Below are 23,660 nucleotides of genomic sequence, written 5' to 3'. Positions count from 1 at the left end.
GGGCCCTATCTGGTAACTGGGCCCAGCTTACGCCTTCCCCAACTGGTCAGGGGGCCAACGGGGACTGTGCCGGGAGACGACTGCCAGGGTATTTTTTCTTTTGTCTTGCTTTTGCTTTGTTTTGTTTTTTTCCTTTAGTTGGTGTACGTAGCCCCCTGGGTAACCAGGAGCAGCTTGCATGACTGGGTAGGTGTATAAATGTGTTTTATTTTTTGTACATCTTATGAATGAAGTATATTTTTTCAAATAAAAAAAATCTGTTCTTATCAGCTTTAATATGTGACATGTCCTTTACTTAAGGACCCTATGTCAAACTGATTTTTGGAGCAGGAATTGGAACAGGGGCTTGCTCCATCCTCTCCACGCATCATCCTGGTATTGCAGTGTTTCCAGGAACGGTACAGTCTCATTAAACCAAGTTTAAAAAACAGCCTGATCAAAACTTGAAGAAGGGTGTCTCGGCCTGAGACATCAGACTTCCTGTTCCTTCAGTCCTAGTTGGCCTGTTATCTCAGATTCTCCACCATCTGCTCAACACTCTGGAACCATAACAGCCCTTCAGCCCGACAAGTCCACACCAAACCTCAGAGCATCCCAGCCCGATCTATAACCCACCTGAACTACCTCTCCCTAAACATTACAGGCAATTTAACATGGCTAATCCACCTAACCTGCGCATCTTTGGACTGTGGGAGCACTCTGAGGAAACCCACAGACACAGGGAGAATGTGCAAACTCCACACAGGCAGTCAGTCACCCACGGCTGGAATCAAACACGTGTCCTGGTGCTGCCACCAAAGTGCTTTCTCTCAGTACTCTCACCCAACCTTCTCCAACTATGCTTGTTCCAAGGTACCTGTTAATCTCTCCTTTTGTGCATGTTCAGCACTTGCTCTGAATGTTAGTGCCTCATCCCTGGCACATGCCGCATCTTCCCACCAACACCATCCCTGAAAATCCACACATGGCATCAGAAGTAAAAGAAAATAGCCTGCCAACACTACCTCACTACAAATAGCATTTCAGAAAAAAAATGAAGCTATCGAAGTATTCACTCGTTTTGACTCTGATGATGACGACTTGGGATGTATTGATCTAGAGATTTTGGAAACACTGAGCCAGGAAAGAAGATGGTGTATACAACGCATGTTTTTCATTTGAGTGCAAGAGCAACCAATCAAACAAGTGTGCATGCGACTGCTTTATTTTTCCCACGTCAAGGCCTGTGAGTTTCATCAGATTACCACTTCTCACATTAGCCAGACCAAGAGATTAGATTAGATTAGATTCCCTACAGTGTGGAAACAGGCCCTTCGGCCCAACAAGTCCACACCGCCCCTTGAAGAATCCCACCCAGACCCATCTCCCTATAACCCACACACCCCTCTAACACTATGGGCAATTTAGCATGGCCAATCCACCTAACCTGCACATCTTTGGACTGTGGGAGGAAACCGGAGCACCCGGAGGAAACCCACGCAAACACAGGGAGAATGTGCAAACTCCACACAGACAGTCGCCCGAGGCTGGAATTGAACCCGGGTCCCTGGCGCTGTGAGGCTGCAGTGCTAACCACTGAGCCACTGTGCTGCCAAATATTTGCAGATTTAGTGAAATGAGCCAGAAGTTAAATAAAAATGCTACATCAAGATGCAGAATTGCCTGTGCACAAAGTACATTCTTGCTGACAGAACTCTACAAACTTTTCAGCACCTGAGATGTGTTCTGCCACACTATCTCTGCCTTTCCCTGGCATTTTTGCACTTTGAAGTCTCAACTAGAACCTAATGTCTCACAGTGCTCCTGTCTTGCCTGGTGTTTATCACAGGCATAAGCCAGGCAGCTTAGCACTGTTATTACCAGCAGACAGTCAAGGGCTGGTCAGCAGCTGTGGTAACAAACACATGTTTCGACCAAATGGTCACGTCGCAAAGTCTCAGGGAAACAGTTCGCAGTCAGGGCAAGGGAGACAGGATTCAGTCAGGATATCCTGACACAGCATGTCCACGGAATCATTCAATATCAGCCATCTGGGGCAAGCAGGATCAGGGAATCCGTATCACTACAGTACAGAGAGGTGGCCACACTCACCACTAATTACATTCTCAAAATGCTCCAGTAGATTTGTTGAGCCTCAGTTATGATCATCAATCCAAGCTGGCCCTGTCCATTCCTGCCATGGGGGGTCAGTTTGATGAAATTCTCAAGGTGTTCGGGAGTTTGGGAGGTTCAAGTCCACAGCTCCCTAAAATAGCAACACAAGCGGATAAGACGGTGAAGAATTTCACTTCCATGGTACACAGCATCTGGATCTGGTCAACTTTGATATCTGGCTCATAAGTGAGATGAGGTATTTTTTTCAAACACATCAAAGCATGCATTGTTCCTACGAGAACAACTGTGGTTCCATTCATGCATTTTTTTTGTTTCAACCATGAAAGTGAAAGTGACCATCAACCAGTTTGAACTGTCGGTTGTCAAATAAATTAAGACACAGAGATAAATGTATTTGCAGGAGTTTTATTTAAAATTAATTTTTAAAAATTCATTCATGGGATCTTGATATCCCTGGACAAGAATGGCAGTTTCCTTCCCTCAAAGACATAGGTTTTTCCAACAATGAAAACAGATTTACAGTCATCATTAGATTCTTATTTCAGATTTTTTTGTTTAAACTCAAATTCTACCATCTGGAATGGTGGGTTTCAAACCTAGGTCCCCAGACCGTTATCTCAGTCTCTGTGGAGTAATGGACAGAAGAATAAATAGAAAATAAACCAAGACATTGTGTGATATCTAGTGTATATGTATTCATCATGAGATCCATCATTGCTACGGACAACAGGTAAGGATCTGAGGAGACTGCATTTCCCCCGGACAGAGTCACAATGGTCACCAGGTTTCATAGCTGATTGCATTTTCCCCAATCAGGGATTGTAGTGCAGGACTCATCCCAATTTTATGTTTCGATTTAAAACTTTCATTTTGTGGATAGAAATCAAAAGGAAAGATTGCATTGTTTCCAATAAACAAATATCTATTAAAAATTGAAACATGTCTGTGGAGAGCAATAGAATCCGTAATTGTAAAAGGTGCACAGACATATTGACCAGACATAACTAACAAATAAAGGGCCATCAAGATCATCATAGAATTCTTACAGTGTGGAAGATGGCCATTCAGTCCATCGAGTCCACACGAACCCTCCAAAGAGCATCCCACCCTACCCCGTCCCTGCATTTTACACACGTGACACTACGGGCAATTTAGCATAGTCAATCTACCCAATTTGCATATTTTTGGACTGTGGGAGGAACCTGGAGGAAACCCACGCAGGCAGGGTCTGGGTAAGACACTCTTCATAAGTTCAGTGTGGACTTGATGGGCTAAATGGTCTGCTTCCACACCGGAGGGATCCTATGGTCTCCAGAAACAAGCCCAAAAAACATGGTTTGTATATAGCTAACAGCAGAATCAAAAACCAACTTAACAGTTACTCAGAAATTTGCTGCTAGTTAACCAGTCCTGATGAACCTGGAAATCCCTTTTCACATACCGTGCAGGTGGATAGTCTTTCGTCAGTGTGAATGTGTCGATGTGTCATGACAACGTGACTATTTCCAAGCTCTACCTGACAGATACACAACTGATTAACATTTTATCCACAATACCAGTACCTTGAATTGAACCGGGATCAGTAACATCAGTACAAACAGCCCAAAACCATGGTTCATTTGATAGTGACAGTGACAGCAAAATCCTTCAACTGTGCTGCTTTGCGAACCCACTGGTGTGTTAACAGTTTGGATGACTGAGTGAATGCTTTCCCACATTTAGAGCAGGTGAATGGTCTCTCCCCAGTGTCACTGAGCTGGTGTAAGGACATTTCAGATGAATCTTCACAGACCATGTGCATTTCTCCCCACTGTGAGCGCTGCTTTTTCCTTCAGTGTTCAAAATCCTGAGGTAATTGAGTTGTGATGAACAAAGTAACTGTCAGATCTGGATGTGTTCCTGTTTGAATTCTCCAACTGTAGACTAAGCTTTCAAACAGAAAGCAAGTGCAGTGAGCGAGGAACCAGAAGAACACACACAGATTGTGAAACTGAGAAATCCTCTGGACATTTGTGGAGTGATACTTGGGGAATATGCTGGATTATCATTAGAACAAATTCATAAATAAATATCCTCCAGGTAAGGGATCCAGTCAGTGTTTGCACAAACCTACCATAAGAGAGAGGTGGGAGAGCCAGGGAGGAAGGACAGGCATTGTATAGATCTGTAACTCAGTCTTTCAGAGGGCTCGAAAGACTAAGAACGGTGCAGAAGTAAAATTGTGGAAATCTGAAATGTAAACAAAAAATGCTTAGTCAGAGTTGTACACCAGGAAACAATCCCTTTGGTCCCAGTTGTCCATGCTGACCAGATATCCCAAATTAATCTAATCCCATTTGCAAGCATTTGACCTATATTCCTCTAAACCCTTCCTATTCACATGCCCATCCAGATGCCTCTCAAATGTCATAACTGTCCCAGCTTCCACCAGTTCCTCCAGCAGGTCATTCTACACAGGCACCAGCCACTTTCCCTTTTAAAAAAAAAACCTTTCCCTCTCAGCTTAAACTGGCTACTCACCCTATGCCCACCATAATTTTATTCACTTCTATAAGGTCACCTCTCAGCCTTCAATGCTCTCGGAAAAACAGCCCCAGCGTATTCAGCCTACAGCTCAAAATTTCCAACTCTTCCAATATCCTCGTAAATCTTTTCTGCACCCTGCCGAGTTTAACAGCATCATTCCTACAGCGGGGAGACCAGAACTGAACAGTATTCCAAACACAGCATAATCAATGCCTTGTTCAGACTATAACATGACCTCCCAACTCCTACGCTCAATGCACTGACCAATAAATGCAAGCAGAGCAAATATCATCTTCACTACATTCTGCACCTACAATCCACCTTCAAGGAACTGTGCACCTGCACCCCAAGGAGTCTCTGTTGTGTAACAGTCCCCAGGGCCTCATCATTAAGGGTTTAAGCCCTGTCCTGATTTTCATTACCATAATGCAATAGCTCACATTTATCCAAACTAAACTGATTTCTGTCACTCCTCGGCCCATCGACCCATCTGATTAAGTTCCCATTGTACTTGGAGGCAAACTTCTTTGCTGTTTACTACACCAACAATTTGTGTCATCTGCACACTTAGTAACCATTCCTCCAATATGCATTCCACATGATTTGTATCAATGACAAAAAGCAGTGGACCCAGCGCCAATCCTTGCAGCACACTGCTGTTCATAGTCCTCTCGACTGAAAAAATAGACAACACGACCCCCCTCACCATGATCTTGTCTCCTACTTTCATGCCAATTTTGTTTCAAGTAGCTAACTCTCCCTGGATTCCATTTGATCTAATCTTGCGAACCAGTCTGTCATGTGGAGCTTTGGTGAATGTTTATATGGACTTCAGCAAGGCCATGTCCACTGCTTTGCCTTCTTCAAAAAACTCAGTCAAGTTAGTGAGACAAGATTCCCCACTCACAAAGCCATGTTGACTATCCCTAATCAGTCTTTGCTTCTCTAAACACATGCAAATCCAGTCCCTCAGAATCCCCTCCAGCAATTTACCCACCACTGACATCAGGCTCAACGGTCGATAGTTCTCTGGCTTTTCCTTAAAGAATGGCACCACATTCGCCACCCCGCCTTCTGGCACTTCACCAGTGTCTGTCAGTGATGCAAATATCTCAGCAAGGGACCCAGCGGTAGTACATGTTCCAGGACATCAAAAGGGAAATGCCCTGAAGCCTCACCACCCTCTCTATTTGTGGGTAGTTTGTGGGTAACACCTGATTAGGTGCCACCTTTATGCAGTTTAAGACGTCCAGCACCTAGACCACTGTAATATGGACACTTTTCACGACTCATTATTTATGTCTCCAAGCTCTCTAGCTTCCATATCCTTCTCTGCAGTAAATACTCATGTGAAATACTTATTTGCTATCTCAGACTCATGTCTTTTTTTTAAATATGTCTTTCTCCTAACATCTTACACGTGTCCCCTTGTCTTGAAATTGCCCAACCGTAGGGAAAAAAAGCCCTTAATAGCAACATAATCTGTGCCCTCATGATTTTATAAGCCTCTGTAAGGTCACCCCTTAACCTCCTATGCTCCAGTGAGAAAAGTCCTAGCTTTGGCAGTCTATTTTAATAATCAAGCCCTCCATTCCTGGCAACATCCCAGCAAATTTTTTGTGACCTGTCTCCAGTTTAATAATAACATCCTTCCTGTAACAACTGCACACAATACCTCAAATGAAGCTTCACCATGTCCTGTACAATCTCAACACAACATCCCAACTCCGAGACTCCAAAGGTTGAGCAATGAAGGCAAGTGTGCGAAACAACTTGGTAACCACCCTGTCTACCTGTCTCCAGAAACTTGAAAGAATTATGTACCTGAATCTCAGCATTTCTCTGTTCCACAACACTATCCTGGGTGCAACCATCAATTGTGCAAGTCCTACACTTGTTCATTTTACCAAAATACAATGTCTCACATTTATTCAAATTGAACTTCATCCTCCACTCCGCAACCCATTGAGCAAATTGATCAAGATCTCGCTGTCACCTTAGATAACCTTCAGTAACCACTATAACCACCATTTCCAGTATCATCTGCAAACTTATTACTTTTGTCCCTTAAATTCTCATCCAAATCAATTATATTTGAAGAACAAAGAAGTGGACCATGTGCAGATGGCTGTGGAACACACTAGTCACAGAACTCCACTCTGAAAAATCCTCCAGCACCACCTGCTCTCCTATAACTCAGCCAATTTTGCTTCCAATTAGCAAGTTCTTCCTGAATCACATGTGATCTAACTTTACTCAGTCTACCATGTGGAACCCTGTCAAAAGTTTCACTCTCATTTCAGAGGTGATGCAAATCTGACCCAATTCCCCTGCCATTTGTCCACTGCCCTCTTGATCATGCCTTAAAAGTTAATCCCAACTCTCTTTTGAGAATAACTGCTAAATCTGCTTCCAGTTGCCGTTCAGACTGTTCCAGGTCCTGGGGACTTGCTGAGTCAAGTAATCTTCACATTTTCACCCTGCATTATTTGCCAATTATCTGAGTGTTGTATTCTGCGGTTACCAACATTGACACTGTTAATAATTTTTCTCTCTCTGCAAACTAATATCCTGGAAACAAATCTACAACTCAACAAAATCATTGCTAATTAGCCCCAAGGAGAATTATCTCAGCTTCTTCTAGCTCTCTCCAACCAGAAACCCATAATTTTAATTTATTTATGGGATGTGGCCTTTGCTGCACAGACTAATATTGATTGCCCATTTTTATTTGATTTGGAGAAAGTGATGGTGAACCACTTCCTGTAACTGCTGCACTCCATGTGCTGTGTACTCTACTGTGCTGTTTAAGACGATAACCTGCCCTGAGGCCTCACCACCCTCTCTATTGCAGGAATCATATCGCAAACCTCACCACCCTCCCTATCATGAGAATGACCCTCAAGCCTCACTACTTGCACTATTGCAGCCATCACCTCGAGCCTCACCACCCTCCACATCGCTGAAATCCCTCTCCAGCCTCACGACCTGCCTATCGTTGGAATCCCTCTCTAGCCTCTGAATTATCACCATCTCTGTAGATTCCTCCAGTCTCACAAACCTCACCTCTGTAATCTCCTCCAGATTTCAAGGTGAGAGGGGAAAGTTTAAGGGGGATATGTGTGGTAAATTCTTTACACAGCAGGTGGAGTGTGCCTGGAACACATTGCCAGCGGAGGTGTTAGAGGTGGGCACGATAGCATCATTTAAGATGTATCTAGACAGATACATGAATGGGCAGGGAGCAGAGGGATACAGATCATTGGAAAATAGGTGACAGGTTTGGATAGAGGATCTGAATTGGCACAGGCTTACAGAGCCGAAGGGCCTGTTCCTGTGCTGTAATTTTCTTCGTTCTTTATTCAACACCCTCCTGTCTCTGTAAATTCCTCCAGCCCATATAAACTTCCTCAGCGCTGTAGTTGTCTTTACCCTCACAAACCTCCCTTTGTTTGCCATCTAATCCAGCCTCACAATCCTCACCATTTCTGTAACCTCCTCCAACCTCACTTTTCCCTATTTTTGTAATCTTCTCCAGTCTCAGAACCCTTCCTGTCTCTAATATTCTCCAGCCTCACAAATCTCAACATGTCCCTTCCTCTAATACAGTCCTAATGATGATGCCCCATTTTTATTCCTCCACTTGATGGTGGCACTTGCAATTTCCTGGGATTCAAGCTCCAGAACTTCCTGGTAAACCACTTCATCTTTGTACCTCACTTTTCTCCAGAAAACACTGAGCAATCATGAGTCATTCATTCTAGTATCTCATTTTCTGAAATGGCTTGAAATATTGCTGGGCATCTTCCTATGTGAAGTGTCTCGGAGGTCTACAGTACAGAAAGAGGCTTTGTGTCCCATCCAGCCTGTGCCAGTTAATAACCACACCCTAACTATTCTAATCTAATTTTCCAGCACTTGGCCCATAGACCTGTCTGCGTTGGTATCACAAGTGTGCATCTAAATATGCCTTAAACGCTATGAGGATCTCTGTGCCTACCACCCTCACAGACAGTGAGGCTCAGTGCCATTGTCACAGCATGATGACATCACAGACAGGAACAGAGACGAGCTGAGTCTGTACAAACTAAAGATCCCCCACACACTGTGAAGGACGGGATGGTCCCTGATAGGGGGCAGAGGAGATTTAACAGAATGGTTTGTAGGAAGAGGGTTTTTAGTTGCATGGTTAGGGCTGTTTTTTTTAAAACATTGTTCTTTCATGTGACTTGGGCATTGCTGGTACATATTGAGAATATCCATCTACAATGGATGAACTCTCCTTCTCAAACTCTCCCCTTGCCTGGGGTGTGGTAATCTTCAGGTTAAACCAGCCCTATGGTCAGGTAGGACAATGGTGACTTTACCTTTGGCACAGTGATGCCACTTTGCTCAGTGGTGTAGAGGGCAATGTTGAATGTGGTGGATGGGACACCACTCTGACAGTGCTTCATCTGGAGGCTGTTCACTTTCTTTCATATTGTCAGGGCTGCACTGATGCAGGGAAGTGGAAAACGTTTCAACACAAGCCGGATGAGTTCCTTGTCGACAGCAGTCAGTCATTGCGGAATCAGGTGTTTGGGGAAACTGAGGTTATTCTCCTAGTAACAAAGGGTTTTGAGGGGACCTTTGACAGAGATGTTTACAAAAGATATACATTACGATGATAAAACGTACACCCGCTCATCAACTGACCAGACAAATGATTACACGACATATATTGAAAGTTTAAGGGACGATCTATTGAGAGAATGGGGTGATATAAAAGAGAAATTTTCCGTGGCAAATGGGAAATGAGCAGGAACACAATACTCACATAATGCGAATATCCAGGTCCTGATGAATTGAGTAATTCTGTCAGAGTCTGGTGCTACAATTATTGAGATTCCCACCTGAAAGTCCACTTGCAATATCCTGTAACACAAATTCATAAAATCCAATCAGTCCGGTTAGAATTTCACACCATCCCCTCCTCCTGGCCGAGGATAACTGTGCATTGTCCTTGCGACACATTATTCCTTGTGGGGGTCAGCAGTTGATTCAGGGGGAAATGTATTGGGGTTTCTAGGAATTTCCACCTTGGGGCTTCATGTCACTAAACAGATCAGCAGGTGTTTGACACATGGCAAAGAATGCCCGAGAGTTAGTGAGATGCAGACAGCAGGATTCGCTTCCTTTTCTTTCCTTCTGTGCTGCTGCACTGCCACAATGAGATATTGGGCCGGAAAAGCTGATGCAGCTTGATGGACAAGTTGTCTCGATTCTGAGCAATGGACAGTAAGCCTCTGGTCATTCGAAAGAATGCCCCTTAAAAAGATAGCAATTACATATGCGCCATCTTGCCCAGTGCTCCCAACAAAAAGAATGAGGGAGGATCGCATTTAAAAAGAGGGGATAACAGTCAAGTTCCATGAGGGTTACAGTTTATGGAGAGACATTGATAAACGGGCGACAAGTTGGCAAATGGAGTACAACTGTGGGAAAGTGTGAAGTTGTTCATTTGAGGAGACAACCAAAGAATACAGTGTTATTAAAAAAGGTAAAATCTGCGGAAAACTGTAACACAACGATACTCAGGAATAATTGTGCAGGAAACACAAAGCGAGCACACAGTTGCAACGGGTAATCCGGAAGGGTAATGGGATGTTATCCCTTATATCAAGGAGTTTGTAGTATAAGAGTTTGGAATGCAAGTCTTCGGACAAATGTACAAATTGCTGGCAAGACAACATCTGGAGGAATGCGAGCAGCTTTTTTGGTCCACTTATTTGAGCAAGTATATCACTTCACTGGAGGCATTTCAGAGAAGATGGACTAGCATGATCACTGGTTTGGAGGGACTATCATTTAAGGTAAGATTGAACAGGCCTGGAATCTACTATTTAGATTATTGAAGATGGAGAGACGAGCTAATTAAAAATATAGGGTTCTTACGTGGGTTTACAGGATAAATGCTGAGGGGATATTTCCCATCATGGGAGCAGATTCTGGATCAGGCAGACAATAGAGGGTTCTCTTTTGGAATCGTCAAGTTTAAGGCAACACAGACATGGGTAAGGTGTTTAGGTCACAAATGAGCTGGATTGAGGTGGAGAGAAGGAGCATTTTAGAGATTGAAATTTCTGACATGTGATTGAGAAGATGTATGTTAGGATTTTCATCGTGAGGCCAGATGTGAGGACATTATTGAGAAGAGTGCAGTTCAACCTCAGACAGTTCCCAGCAAGAGGGATGGATTCAGTACAGTAGTAAGGAAAAGTAATTTGTCATAATAACTGACAGGAACGTGTTTACCTATCACAAAGTGTTATTGGAGGAAATTTCAGCTAAGCAAGTAGTGGAAGTATGCTAAGCAGTTTTATAATTGAGTAACAGTGGAGCAAAGGAGAGTGATGGAGGGGAGTAAGATCTGAACATTGTAGAATACATGCAAAACCTGACACAGTGCTTGTGGAAGACCTCACCTCCTGGCAGTATGTCGGTGAGAAACAGGATGGAAAAAGGATAGACCCTTGAGGGACAACGACAACATTGATTTCAGGCAGGAGTGGAGATGGAGTGGGATTTTCCAATGATGGTGAGGTCAAACATTGGTTTCAAACAGAATGGGTGAGAAGGACATAGCCAGAAAAGAGAAGCAGACAGAACAAGTAACAGTATCTGTGAATTGGCATGGGGGGGGGGGGGGGAGAGAGAGAGAGAGAGAATAGGTAGGACAAGTTCTGATAAGGCTTGACATGAGACTGGACAAAGATGCAAGTTTAAGCCTAAAACCAGGAGCAACATGCCAGGCAATTGGGTTTGGTGGGCTCATGGAAGAGAGGGAAGCAGCAGAGGCAGCTGATTGGATTGCCTCAATCTTAGTGACATAGAAACTCCATGTGTCTCCCTCACTTGCTGTTGGAGGGGAGGATGGAGGAGACAGGATGATGGACAGCGTTTTGCAAAGAAACAAAGCCTGCATTGGTGATATTAACTTTTATCTACAATATTAAAATGTACAACAGAAGTCTGGGTCGAATCCCATCGCATCAAACGGTGGAATTTGAATTCAATTTAAAAGAGACTGGAATTAAGAATCAGCTGGTTGCCATGGAACCATTGCTAATGGCAGAAAACTAAAACAAATAAATCTAATGTCCTTCAGGGAAAGAAATTTGCCAACCAAGCCACTCAGTTGCAAAATCTCAACAAAGGTATGAAGCTGGGTGGCCCACTTGGCATCTACCAAAGCACGAGGAAAGACATCTGCAGAATTAGTCCTATCGACGCCACAAACTCCACCTTACTCATATCTGGGGGCTAGCGGCAAAACTTGGAGAGGTGACTCAAAGTCTAGACAAGAAACAGCATCAGACTCATGGAAACTAACCTTACAGACAACAACACATCACCACTGTCCTCAGTGAAGGCCTGTCCCACGAGCAGGACAGCCCCGGCAGACGTGGCAGCACAGTGCTATTCTGGCCGGATTATTTGTCCTGAGAGTACTTGACATCGACGCCTGGAAGTCTCATGGCTCCTGCTGGTTACCATGTATCATCCTTCCTCAGCTGATAAATTGGCAGCATTATTATTGCTAGATTATTAATCCAGAGACCCAGATAGCATTCTGCGGACCTGGGTTCAAATCCTGCCATGGCAGATGGTGAAACTTGAATTAAGTAATTATCTGGAATTACGAGTCTAATGATGACCATGAAACCATTGCTGATTATCAGGGAAGACTCATCTGGTTCATTTGCATCCTTTTGGGAAGGAAATCTGCCATCCTTACCTGGTCTGCAATACATATGACTCCAAACCCACAGCAATGCGGTTGACTATTAACTGCCTTCTGGGCAATAAACACTGGTCCAGCTGGTGATTTCCATATCCCAAGAGTGAATTTTAATTGAAAAAAAAAACTCCATGTTGAACAGCACTTGGAGGAAGCACTGAGAGAGTGAACGGCACTAAATGTACTCAATGCCCACCATCAGGAGTAGTTTGCAGCAGGATTACCAATCAAGCTGGTCAGGTCCTCAAGGACAAAGCTGCCTGGCTGGGACTGCAGCACGTGGTGCCACAACCAACAGAAGGGAAAAACATAGCTGGTCTCATCGTCACAAATTTCCCAGCTGCAGATGCACCTGTCCGTGACAGGATTGATAACAGCGACCAGCACGTCGTCCTGTGTAGACAAAGCCTCATCTTAAACTTGAGAATACCCCCATTGCATGATAATAAAATGTGAGGCTGGATGAACACAGCAGGGCCAGCAGCATCTCAGGAGCACAAAGGCTGACTTTTGAGGCCTAGACCCTTCAACAGAGGAGATGCTGCTGGCCCTGCTGTGTTCATCCAGACTCACATTTTATTATCTTGGATTCTCCAGCATCTGCAGTTCCCATTATCACTAATACAATACCCACCATTGCGTTGGGTGGCACAAACTTCGGCTGAAAGAGACAGACTTGGAACAGACACAGGAACTCAAAACCAGATATCTATGAGGCTTTGTGGGACATCAACAGCAGCGGAACTTAATCCAGCACAGTCTGTAACCTTGTGGCTCGGCATATCCTACAGTCAACCATAAGCATTGATCCCAGGGATCAACACTGGTTGAATGGATAGTATCGGAGGGTATGCCAAGAGCAGCACCAGGCTTACCTAAAAATAAAGGTGCCAACCTCAAAACTACCAAACAGGACTATCTGCATGCCAAATAGCATAAGCAGCAAGCGTTAGAGCTGAGCCACCCCTAACCAATAGATCAGATGTGAGCTCTGCAGTTCTGCCACACCCAGTCGAGAATGGTGATGGATAATTTAGCAACTCACTGGAGGAAGCATGCCAAAAATCCCCATCCTTACTGACAGAGGAGCCCAACCTATCCACGCAAAAGATAAGACTGCAGCAAATTTCAGCCAAAAATGCCAATTGGATGATCCATCTCACTTTCTCCAGGGTTCCCCGACATCAGATGTGAGTTTTCATCCAATTTGATTCATTTCAAATAATATTAATCAATGAATGAAAGGTTACAGACCCTGGCAACACTCTGGCAATAGTACCGATGACTAGTGCTCCAGAGCTTGCCAGCGCCAAGCCAAACTGTTTCACTCCTGCTACAGCGCTGGCATCTATTGACAATTTGGAAAACTGCCCACGTCTCTTCAGCACAAAAACACAGCAAATCCAACCCGACCAATTTCCCCTCAAGCAGTCTACTCTCTATCATCAGTAAAGTGATGGAAGGTGTTGTCAACAGCACTATTAAGCAGCACTTACTCAGCAGTAACCTGCTCAGTGATACCCAGTTTGGGCCACGGCGGGCACTCGGTTCCTGATCTTATTACAGACTTAATCCACATATTCACAAACAGCTGAATCCTGAGGTGAGGTGAGGGTAACTGCAGAGCCCTGCAGCAAAACCACTTATTTCCACTTCAGTGGAAATGACCCGACAGTGACACGTTAGTTTCAGCTCATCTGCTGAACCTCTCAACTATTCCTGTGTTACCTCTAGACGTAACTATCCAAACTCACCGCCAGTCAGCCTCCCACATTCAACGTCCCTGTAACCTCAAGAATACCTAAAATTCTGCTGCACACAAGTTCATTTGTACCAAGACCTGTTCACCCATCACTGCTGTGCTCCCTGACCCACAAAGGCTCCTATTTAGAAGCAACAATTTAAAATTCTCATCCTTGATTTAATTCCTGGCTGTGATGAGCCCTATCTCCCTGCACCACACAGTCTTCAAGAGTTCGACAAATCATTTAGTTTCAGCTCCAACAATGCGTTTAATCATTGCTTCACTACTGGAGGCTGTTTCTACAGTTGCCAGGCAACATGGTCTGGAATTCCCATGATAAACCTCTTAGGTTTGCTTTCCTTCTTTAAGATAGTCATGAAAACCTGCAAATTTAGTTACTTTTTGGTCACCTGACCTAATATGGCCTTACGATAAAAGTTTCTTGATAATATTTTTGTGAAATTATAAAACATGATAAAAATACAAATTGTTTGTTGATTTGGACATACACCGTTAGCTCTTCAGTATTGCTAGATGAATGATCTGTAACTTCTCAAATGGCCGCATTGTGGGAGCACCTTCATCATACAAACTGCAGCAGGACACGAAGGTTAAACTTCTCGACAGGCAACAGGGCTTTGGCGACGATCGCTGGTATCTGTGGAAGGAGAAACAGTAAATGTTGCAGAAGTGCAAAATGAATGAAACAGAATAAAAATGCTGTCTAATTTGATGGTCTGAAATGGAAGAAAAATGCACTCTCTTTCTGGGAAAATATTTCCTGACTGTGAAAGATACCATTCAAAAATTAATCTGGTAAGAGAGCAGCACATAGTGAGGGGGTGGGGAGCAGTGGAAAATTTATTGACAAAAGGTATAAGGAACTAACAGTAAAACACTACAGAGATCAAATCTATCCATCATTAGAGACTGAAGAGATTAAACACCGACAAAGGTGATCAGGGAGCACAGAAGTGACGAAGGGCAGCGCGAGCTGCTATTATCCCACACTCTGGGAAAGAAATCCAGAAGAAACAAACATTTCTCTTGGATAAGAGATAATAGGAACTGCAGATGCTGGAGAATCTAAGATAACAAGGTGTGGAGCTGGATGAAAACAGCAGGCCAAGGAGCAGGAAAGCTGACGTTTCGGGCCTAGACCCTTCATCAGAAATGGAGGAGGAGAAAGAGGTTTCTGAACGAAATAGGGAGACAGATCAAAGATGGAGAGAAAAGATATGTGGAGAGGAGACAGACAAGTCAAATAGGCAGCACGGAGCAGGTAAAGGTGAGTATCGGTGGGGAGTTAGGGAGGTGATAGGTCAGTCCAGGGAGGTGGGATGAGGTTAGTAGGCAGGAAATGGGGGTGCAGCTGGAGGTGGGAGGAGGGATTAGGAGAGTGGAAGAACAGGTTAGGGAAGCAGAGTCAACCTGGGCTAGTTTTGAGATGCAGTTGGGGGGAGGGGAGATTTTGAAGCTTGTGAAATCCACATTGACACCATTGGGCTGCAGGGTTGCCAGGCAGAATACGAGTTGCTGTTCCTGCAACCCTTGGGTGGCATCATTGTGGCAGTGCAGCTGCCCAAGATAGGCATTTAGTCTGAGGAAAGGGACGTGGAGTTGATTTGGTTCACGACTGGGAGGTGCAGTTGTTTATTGTGAACCGAGTGTAGGTGTTCTGCAAAGCGGTCCGCAAGTCTCCGCTTGGTTTCCCCAATGTAGAGGGGGCCACAACGGGAACAGGGGATGCAGTATACCACATTAGCAGATGTGCAGGTGAACAACTGCTTGATGTAGAAAGTCTTCTTGGGGGTTGGGATGGGGGTGTGGGAGGAGGGAGGTGGTGTGGGGGCAAGTGTAGCACTTCCTGCGTTTGCAGGAAAGAGTGCCAGGTGTGGCGGGGCTGGAGGGGAGTGTGGAGCGGACAAGGGAGTTACGGAGAGTATGGTCCCTCCGGAAAACAGGCAAGGGTGGGGAGGGAAAGTGTCTTTGGTGTTGGGGTCGGATTGCTGATGGCAGAAATGTCAGAGGATGATGCGTTGGATCCAGTGATTGGTGGGGTGGTACGTGAGGATGAGGTGAGATTCTTTTTCGGTTGTTATTGCAGGGACGGTGTGCGAGTTAGGAGTTGTGGAAAAATACAGGAGACACGGTCAAGGGCATTCTCGATCACTGTAGGTGGGGTGCGGGTGAAAAAGAGGTGGGGGGTGGGGTTGCAGTCCTTGAAAAGGAACATCAGACATACGGGAGTGGAATCCTGGGAGCAGATGCGGTGGAGTTGAAGGAATTGGGAATAGCAGATGGCATTTTTTGAGGGCAGTGGGTGGGAGGAGGTGCATTCTAGGTAGCTGAGAGAGTCGGTGGGCTTGAAATGGATTTTGGTTTGTAGACGGTTGCCTAAAATGGAAACAGAGGGCCAGGAAGGTGAGAGAGCTGTTAAGAAATGGCTCAGGTGAACTTAAGGTTGGGGTGGTAGGTGTTGGTGAAGTGGATGAACTGTTCGAGCTCCTTGTGGGAGCACGAGGCAGTGCCGATACAGTAATCCATGCACCAGACGAAGAGGTGGGGTTCAGGGCCAGTGTATGTACGGAAGAGGGATTGTTTCGACAAAGAAGCAGGCATAGCTTGGGCCCATGCGGGTACCCACGGCCATCCCCTGTGTCTGTAGGAGGTGGGAGGAGTTGACAGAGAAGTTGTTGAGGGTGAGGACAAGTTCACCTAAGCGCATAAGGGCGTCAGTAGAGGGGACCTGGTCAGACCTGCAGGACAGGAAATAGCGTAGGGCTTTTAGGCCATCTGTATGGGGAAATGCAGGTGCTAATGTGGTATACTGCATCCGCTGTACCCATTGTGGCCTCCTCTCCGTCGGGGAAACCAAGCAGAGGCATGGGGACCACTTTACAGAACACCTACACTCAGTTCGCAATAAAGAACTGCTCATCCCCACCTCCCTAACCTGTTCTTCCTCTCACCTATCCCCTCCTCCCTAGACTGACCTATCCCCTCCGTACATCCCCACCTACACTCATCTTTACCTGCTCCAGCCCCGTCTCTTTAATTTGGAGCTCTCCTCTCCACCTGCCTCCCTTTCTCTCCCTGTTTATTTCAGTATCCCCTTCCCCTCCCCCATTTCTGAAGGAAGGGTGTAGGCCCAAAAACGCTAGCTTTCCTGCCCCTCTGATGCTGCCTGTCCTGCTGTGGTTCTCCAGCCCCACACCTTGTTCTCTCACTTTCAGCCAGAGGCGGCTGCGCATGCGCCCAGCTTCACCCCGGCCCTTTTTGAAGTTAAAGCTGCCGCGCATGCGCCCCGCGGATCATTGCCCCCAATAAAGATGGTGGCGGTCACACGGGCCTATCGTCATCTGAGGCATTGATTTGTTTTCTGCAAACGTGAGTCTGCGAGTTTCAAATGTGTGTTTTCCGACGTGCACTAACTGTTTGTAAAACTTCGAAACCCATACGAATATCACTTCCCTCCAGCTTTCTGCCGTTTTGCTTTCTTTACCGCGGCCTGCTCTTACCTCAGTTGCACAAATCTTGGTCTCAGCGAAGGATCTAGGCCCGAAACGCCAGCTTTCCTGATCCTCTGATACTGCTTGACCTGCTGTGTTCATCCAGCTGCACACCGTGTTATCTCGGATTCTCCGGCCTCAGCGACTCTGGACCGCTCTCGTTGATGATCACGTGGTTTTCACTGATCCCGCCCTCTCTTCATTCCGATTGGGCGATATCCGCCCGGTCATGCTTGGAACCCCTGTGCTCCTATTGGTCTCGCACTGTCATCAATCACCCAGACTTCGCTGTGAGCTGGAGCATGCGCAGTGCTTTGTGTTATTGTGAGAAGGTAATGATCGCCGTCACAATGATTTGAGACAAATGAGACTGAGAACTGGATGAGAAAGATTGTTACATTAGCGATCCTGGGGTTTTAATAAGTCGCTCTGAGGAAGGGGCACTGCACCCGAAACGTTAACTCTGTCTTTTTACCTTCACAGATGCTGCCAGACCTGCTGAGCTTTTCCAGCAACTTTGTTTTTGTTCCTGATTTACAACATCCCAGTTCTTTTGTTATTTTTTAATAAGTCGCGATTGAAAAGGCTTCCTGCAGCTCAAAGCTAAAGATACTCTTGATACCGCTCTGTCAGCGAATAGGGAAATGGCGGTGAAATAAGGATAATAAATACAGGTATAACAGTCCTCAGGTAAGATGTAAAGGGAATAATTATGAACATGAAGAACATCACGTGGTGAAGTGGGGTGAGTGTTGTTCATATGAACTGTGATTGGGCAGAGCGGGAGGTTAATTAAAAAAGAGCAAGCATAAAAGAGATTCCCAAGAAAGGTCTGTGTGATGGAAAGCAACGAGAATCAGAAGATAAAAGCCCAGAACAGAAGGAAATGTTTGAAGACCGAGGCTGCAAAAAAGTCCAGTAAGTTGTTTCACTGCTCTACTGCCTAGTTATTGACTTTAGCTTTTAATCCACATTCAACTGTAAGTAGTTGTCTGAGTTTGTCACTGTAGTTTACTTCATAACAGATAAACTCCACACTTTGTCTCAATAAAGCTGAAAGTTGGTTCACAAATTAGTTCTGCTGCCAAGTCCATTCCCATTTGAAAAAGGATAGAGATCACATTTAAATAGACAATGATAAATGTCAATCCAGGCTGGGAGCAAAATTCTGCTCCCTCTCCACTGACTCCATCCCTGCCCCTGGTAACTGGCAGGTAACACACTGGCCACAGCCATGGTGCAATATTTCAGCCCAAGATGAGCTTCCAACCACATTACTCACCCCTACACTCATTATCCCAAAGACCACATACAATTTCAACCTCAACAGCATCTCAGTTCATCTGCTGCTGAAACTCTCATCCATTCCTTTGTTACCTCTCGACTTAAGTCCCCAAACACACTCCCGGCCGGCTTCTTAATTCTACTTCCCTGAAATCTTGAAATGATCCAAAAATCTGCTGCCCGTGTGTTTACTCTCACCCATTTCAACACCTTCAAGTTTTTCCATCCTGTGCTCATTAACATAGATATTTTCTGGGTGGCAAAGCACCAAGGTATTGAAATTCATATCCTTATTTTGAAATTTTGTCATCACACCTCTTTTGTTTGATAGTCCCTCCAGCTGCAAAACTCTCTGAGATATATCTGAAGAAGGGTCACTGGACACAAAACAGTAATGCTGCTGTTTCTCGATAAGCAGTGCCAGATAAGCTGAGTTTTACATCAATTTCTGCTTGTGTTACTACTTTCAAGCATCTACTGTTCTTTTGCTTTTTCCTTCAAGACATTTGTTCTCCCTGACTTCCAACCTCCAGTAGATTTCTGGTTTTAACTCTCCCACCTTTTTCATGTTTTCAGTTCCTAAGGCCAAAAGCTCTTGAATTTACTCCCTAAACATTCCTGGTTTTCAAAGTCCCCTTGTTTGTTCAGTATATTCCTTGAAACCTACTTCTTTGGCCAGTTTTGGGTCACTTGTCCTAATAAGTACCTGGTATCAAATATTGTTTTGTGACAACCTTGTGTAATATGTCAGATCATTGGATTGAATCAAAAATGTGAAAACATTTAAATTGTTCTTTTGGAAAACATCACTAATCTTTCACCATCATTTGGTAACTCCTGACCTAATATCATTGCAAGTGCGACTTCACCACACGACCTGCACTGGTTCAGAAAGGTCAAACATCAAATTCTCCAGATGTAACTGAGGATTGGCAATAGTTACTGATACCTTTGGAGAGTGATCCAAAGTTAATGTATCAGGATATGGGGAATGAATGATATGGTGCAGAACTTCTTGGGTAATATAAGCTCAGAAACAGAACAGCGATGGCTTCCTTCCAACTCGAGAGGGTCTAACTTTACTTTTTAATTGAAAAATATTCAGGTTCATTTATAGTTCTTCACGGAGAATGAATTGTTGATCTTATTCAGCTGCATGTGTACAATAAATTTCTTTAGATGTGAGGTCAAAGAAATTCAAAACTATTCTCCATCCTCCCACAGACTTTGTTTCACTGTTAAGATGTCTACTCATGGACCTAGGGGATCCAGGTACATGATTATTTGAAGTTTACATCACATTTAGACAGTGGTTAAAGATGCTTTTGACACGCCAGCCTTCATTGCTCAATCGTTTCAGTTTCGGAGTTGGGAAGTCATATTGAGGTTGCACAGGATGTTGATGAGACCCCCTCTGGAATACAGTGTGCGGTTTCTGTCGCACAATTACAGGGGGCACATTATGAAGCTGGCGAGTGTTAAGAAGAGGTTTACCAGGATGTTGCCTGGTATGGAAGGTTTGATTTATAAAGAAAGGTTGGATAGACTTTGACTTTTCTCGCTGGTGCTTAAGAGGTTGAGAGGCGGCCTGTCAGAAGTTCATAAAATAATGAGACACGGAGATAGTATGAATTGTGGTCATCATTTCCCAAGGATGGGAGATTTCAAGATCAGGGGATGTTTTTCAGTTGCGAGGAGACTATTTAATAAAAAAAGATATGTGAGGCAGAACTTTGCAATGACTGTGAATAAAACAATGGCAAGTTCCAGCAGAGAAACAGGTGACAGTGAAGCAGGCATGTGAGGATAAGTGTGTTTCGTTTGCCAGTGACATTCACTGCTTCACAAAGTGGAGAACATTGAAGTGCAGCAGTGACGGTGATTATTTTGCAGGATATTCACCTTGCAAATGGTTTTTCCGCCAGTATCCCTGATTACATCGCAATCGACAGGATGAAAGCTGCAGCAAGATGTGGAGCCAGTGGTGTAATTGATACGGCATCTGATTTGAATTGGAAGTTTGGAATATTGTATCCTCTCTCGCTCGAGTGAAGTTGACAGCTTTTCTACCCTTGCAAATTGACAGACGCTTCTGAAGAGGAATGTCTGCCCAATGCTGTTTTTGTCAGGTTCCCAGCAGCGGAAGTGAATGGATTGCTGGGTTTTGGAAATTGAAAATTGAAATTGAAAGGTAAATGAGTAACATGAGTGTGGGGCTACTTCAGCTCACTGTCAATTTCATATCCCAGCTCATGGTAACGGTACCCATTGTCAGGAGAAACTGCTTGTGTTGCACATAAAGCTGTCTTGCGTCAGGAAACCTTGTGTCCAGCGAGAGAAGCAGGTTGAACAGTATGTGTATCATATCACAAAGACTGACACTGAGCCACACATTAAATGGTAAAGCTAACAAGTTGTAAACTTGCTCGCCCAGGTGGGGCTTGTTTTCATTCAGACTTTTCGTCCCCATGCGAGGTCACGTCATGAGTGAGACTTCCAATGAAACAATGTTGTTCTCCTCCACTTGGAATTTATCCTGCCCAGTCTGTTCCAGCGACTTCTGTCATTTTGCATTCTGTTCTGTGTGTGTTGCATATGGGGTCCAATTCTGTGTGTTTGCCGACTGCATTATGGATCTAGAACCATGCCTCTAGGAATTCCCATGTGTGTCTGTGTTTGGATTGCAGTACTACAGTTATGTTGTCCCAGTTAAACTGATGGCCTTCATTATCCGGGTGTACTGATATTAGGGAAAGTTTGTCATGTCATTTTGCTGCCAGCTGATGTTCATGTACACTGATGGCTAGTTTCCTTCCTTTCTGTCTGATATAATGTTTGTGGCAATCGTTGCACGGTATTTTGTAAACAATGTCAGTTGTGCATGTCGTGGGTATGGTGTCTTTAATCCTTGAGAATGTTTGTCGTAGCATGGCTTTGGGCTTGTGTGCTACCGTAATTCCTAGTGGTCATAGGAGTTGTCAGTTCTGATATGTTCTTGATGTGTGGCAGTGTGTCCAGTGTGTTAGGGCATAATGTGTACTCTTCGTGTTGCTGTTTAGTCAGCACCTGCGGATGAAATTGCAGGGATAGCCATTCAAAGCGAAGATTTTGTATTGGTGTTCTTCCTCTTTCTGCATAGTTCTGGGTCATTGCAATGAGCGGTGGCCCGTTTAAACAGTGCCCCGACACAGCTTAGTTTGTGCACCACTGACCTGAGTTTGTTGCCAAATTAAAAGTATCCGAGCCCCTCGAGGCACAGACCCGAGTTGTGATGTGCAAAGGACAACACACGAAGGAGGGTCCATGTGTGATTGATCCAATGTGATCTGTATACCAGGATAAAAAGGGAAGACTGGTTTTCAGCACCCACATTGAGCCTGGCTCCACTTGGCCTCCAGTCAACTCTCTCAAACTACCATTGCAATTCACTTTTCCTGGCCTCCCCTCTGTTCTTGTTTTAAACTGATTGCACGCCAGACAGTTTCAGCTGGCATTGCTGATGTGGAACTGTAACATGGAGTGAATTGATTTTGACTGACCAGTGACGTAATTCTGCTTCTAAACATCAGTCAATATTTCATATTTATTAGTGTAAATGATAACCATTAACAGGCTATGATAGTGACGGCACTGAATAACTGGACTAGCAGGAAAGATCTGTTGACGTCACTCAGGACACTGTCTGATTCAGCCTCGCATTCTCCCGTCCTTCTGCATGTGATGCCCCTGTGCTGTGTTTTGGTTTTGTTACATCTTTTTTTATAATCATCTCCAGTCATCAAATACTTTGTCATTTCTAATACATGAGACTCTCTTCCTGCACCTGTGTTTCTGGCTCCATAGCTTAGTGGTTAGAGCACTGGTCTTGTAAACCAGGGGTCATGAGTTCAAGTCTCATTGGGGCCTTTGGTAATTTTTATACATCTTCTGCTTCCAAGATCGAAAGGTGCCCTGAAAAGATTATCTGAAATTATGACTATATCATTTCCTCCACAGGCCAGAAATGTCCCTGAAATTCCACGCTCCTGTTTGCCCTTCCACGTGTTTGAGGCAGACCATTCGGAATGGCGGGAAGCAGCTGATGTGAGTGATGTTTGGCCCGAAGAGCGAAGTGAAGCAGTATAAACTGCAGAGTGGCAGATGAACAACGGGGAGGAGCACAAACCCGGGGCAGCTGCCGAATGCTCCCTTTCGTTGCTGTGAACAGGTTCCTGGTTACAAAGAGAACACTCACTCCGAATCGGCCAGAAACAGCCCAGTGAGAGTTTCCTTCAGCCTAAAAGGACAATGACAGCACATACAAAGGGAAATTACCACCCACACGCCCCCCTCCCCCCCCAAGCATCTCACCATTCTGAGTTGGAAACACACCATTGTTTCTTCAGTGTACCTGGGTCTAAATCCTGGAATTTCTTCCCTAACGGAAAAGGGGCTCTACTTGCCAAGAAGCTCGTGAAAGTGGCTCATCACCTCTATCTGTGGAGTAATGAGGGATGGGCAATGAAATTTCAGATTAAGATTGTGATTTCACAAGAATAGCAATTGTCTTTTGCCAGTTTTACTTTTCCAAAACAAAGTCAGGGACATTCATTGTGGAGACACAGAAAGAGTCTTATTCCACCCACTGCAGAGACATCCATGTCACAAGAACCCAGCTCTCCTGAACCCAGGGCCACCTCCCTTCCAGCCTTTTCACTTC

At 44.7% G+C, this 23,660-nt stretch overlaps 1 long non-coding RNA gene, 1 other non-coding gene and 1 pseudogene across 2 annotated transcripts; 2 read left to right on the top strand and 1 right to left on the bottom strand.

Annotated features, from left to right (window-relative positions):
• Positions 1-234: 234 nt before the first annotated feature.
• LOC132210271 (U2 spliceosomal RNA) lies at positions 235-409 on the top strand (annotated as a pseudogene).
• A 2,193-nt stretch (positions 410-2,602) lies between these two features.
• LOC125449870 (uncharacterized) lies at positions 2,603-17,921 on the bottom strand. Its single transcript, XR_009446385.1, has 4 exons — positions 17,687-17,921; positions 14,675-14,823; positions 9,458-9,555; positions 2,603-4,344 (listed from the first exon to the last, which is right to left on the bottom strand). It is a non-coding gene; the product is annotated as an uncharacterized LOC125449870 (long non-coding RNA).
• Positions 17,922-22,794: 4,873 nt separating this feature from the next.
• On the top strand, positions 22,795-22,867 carry trnat-ugu (transfer RNA threonine (anticodon UGU)). Its single transcript has one exon. It is a non-coding gene; the product is annotated as a tRNA-Thr (tRNA).
• The last annotated feature ends 793 nt before the right edge of the window (positions 22,868-23,660 follow it).

The sequence above is a fragment of the Stegostoma tigrinum genome, chromosome 11 (genome assembly GCF_030684315.1).
Source record: "Stegostoma tigrinum isolate sSteTig4 chromosome 11, sSteTig4.hap1, whole genome shotgun sequence".
Classification (NCBI taxonomy): Eukaryota; Metazoa; Chordata; class Chondrichthyes; order Orectolobiformes; family Stegostomatidae; genus Stegostoma; species Stegostoma tigrinum.
The sequence above is the reverse complement of the archived record's forward strand: the minus strand, read 5'-3'. Positions and strand labels throughout refer to the sequence as shown.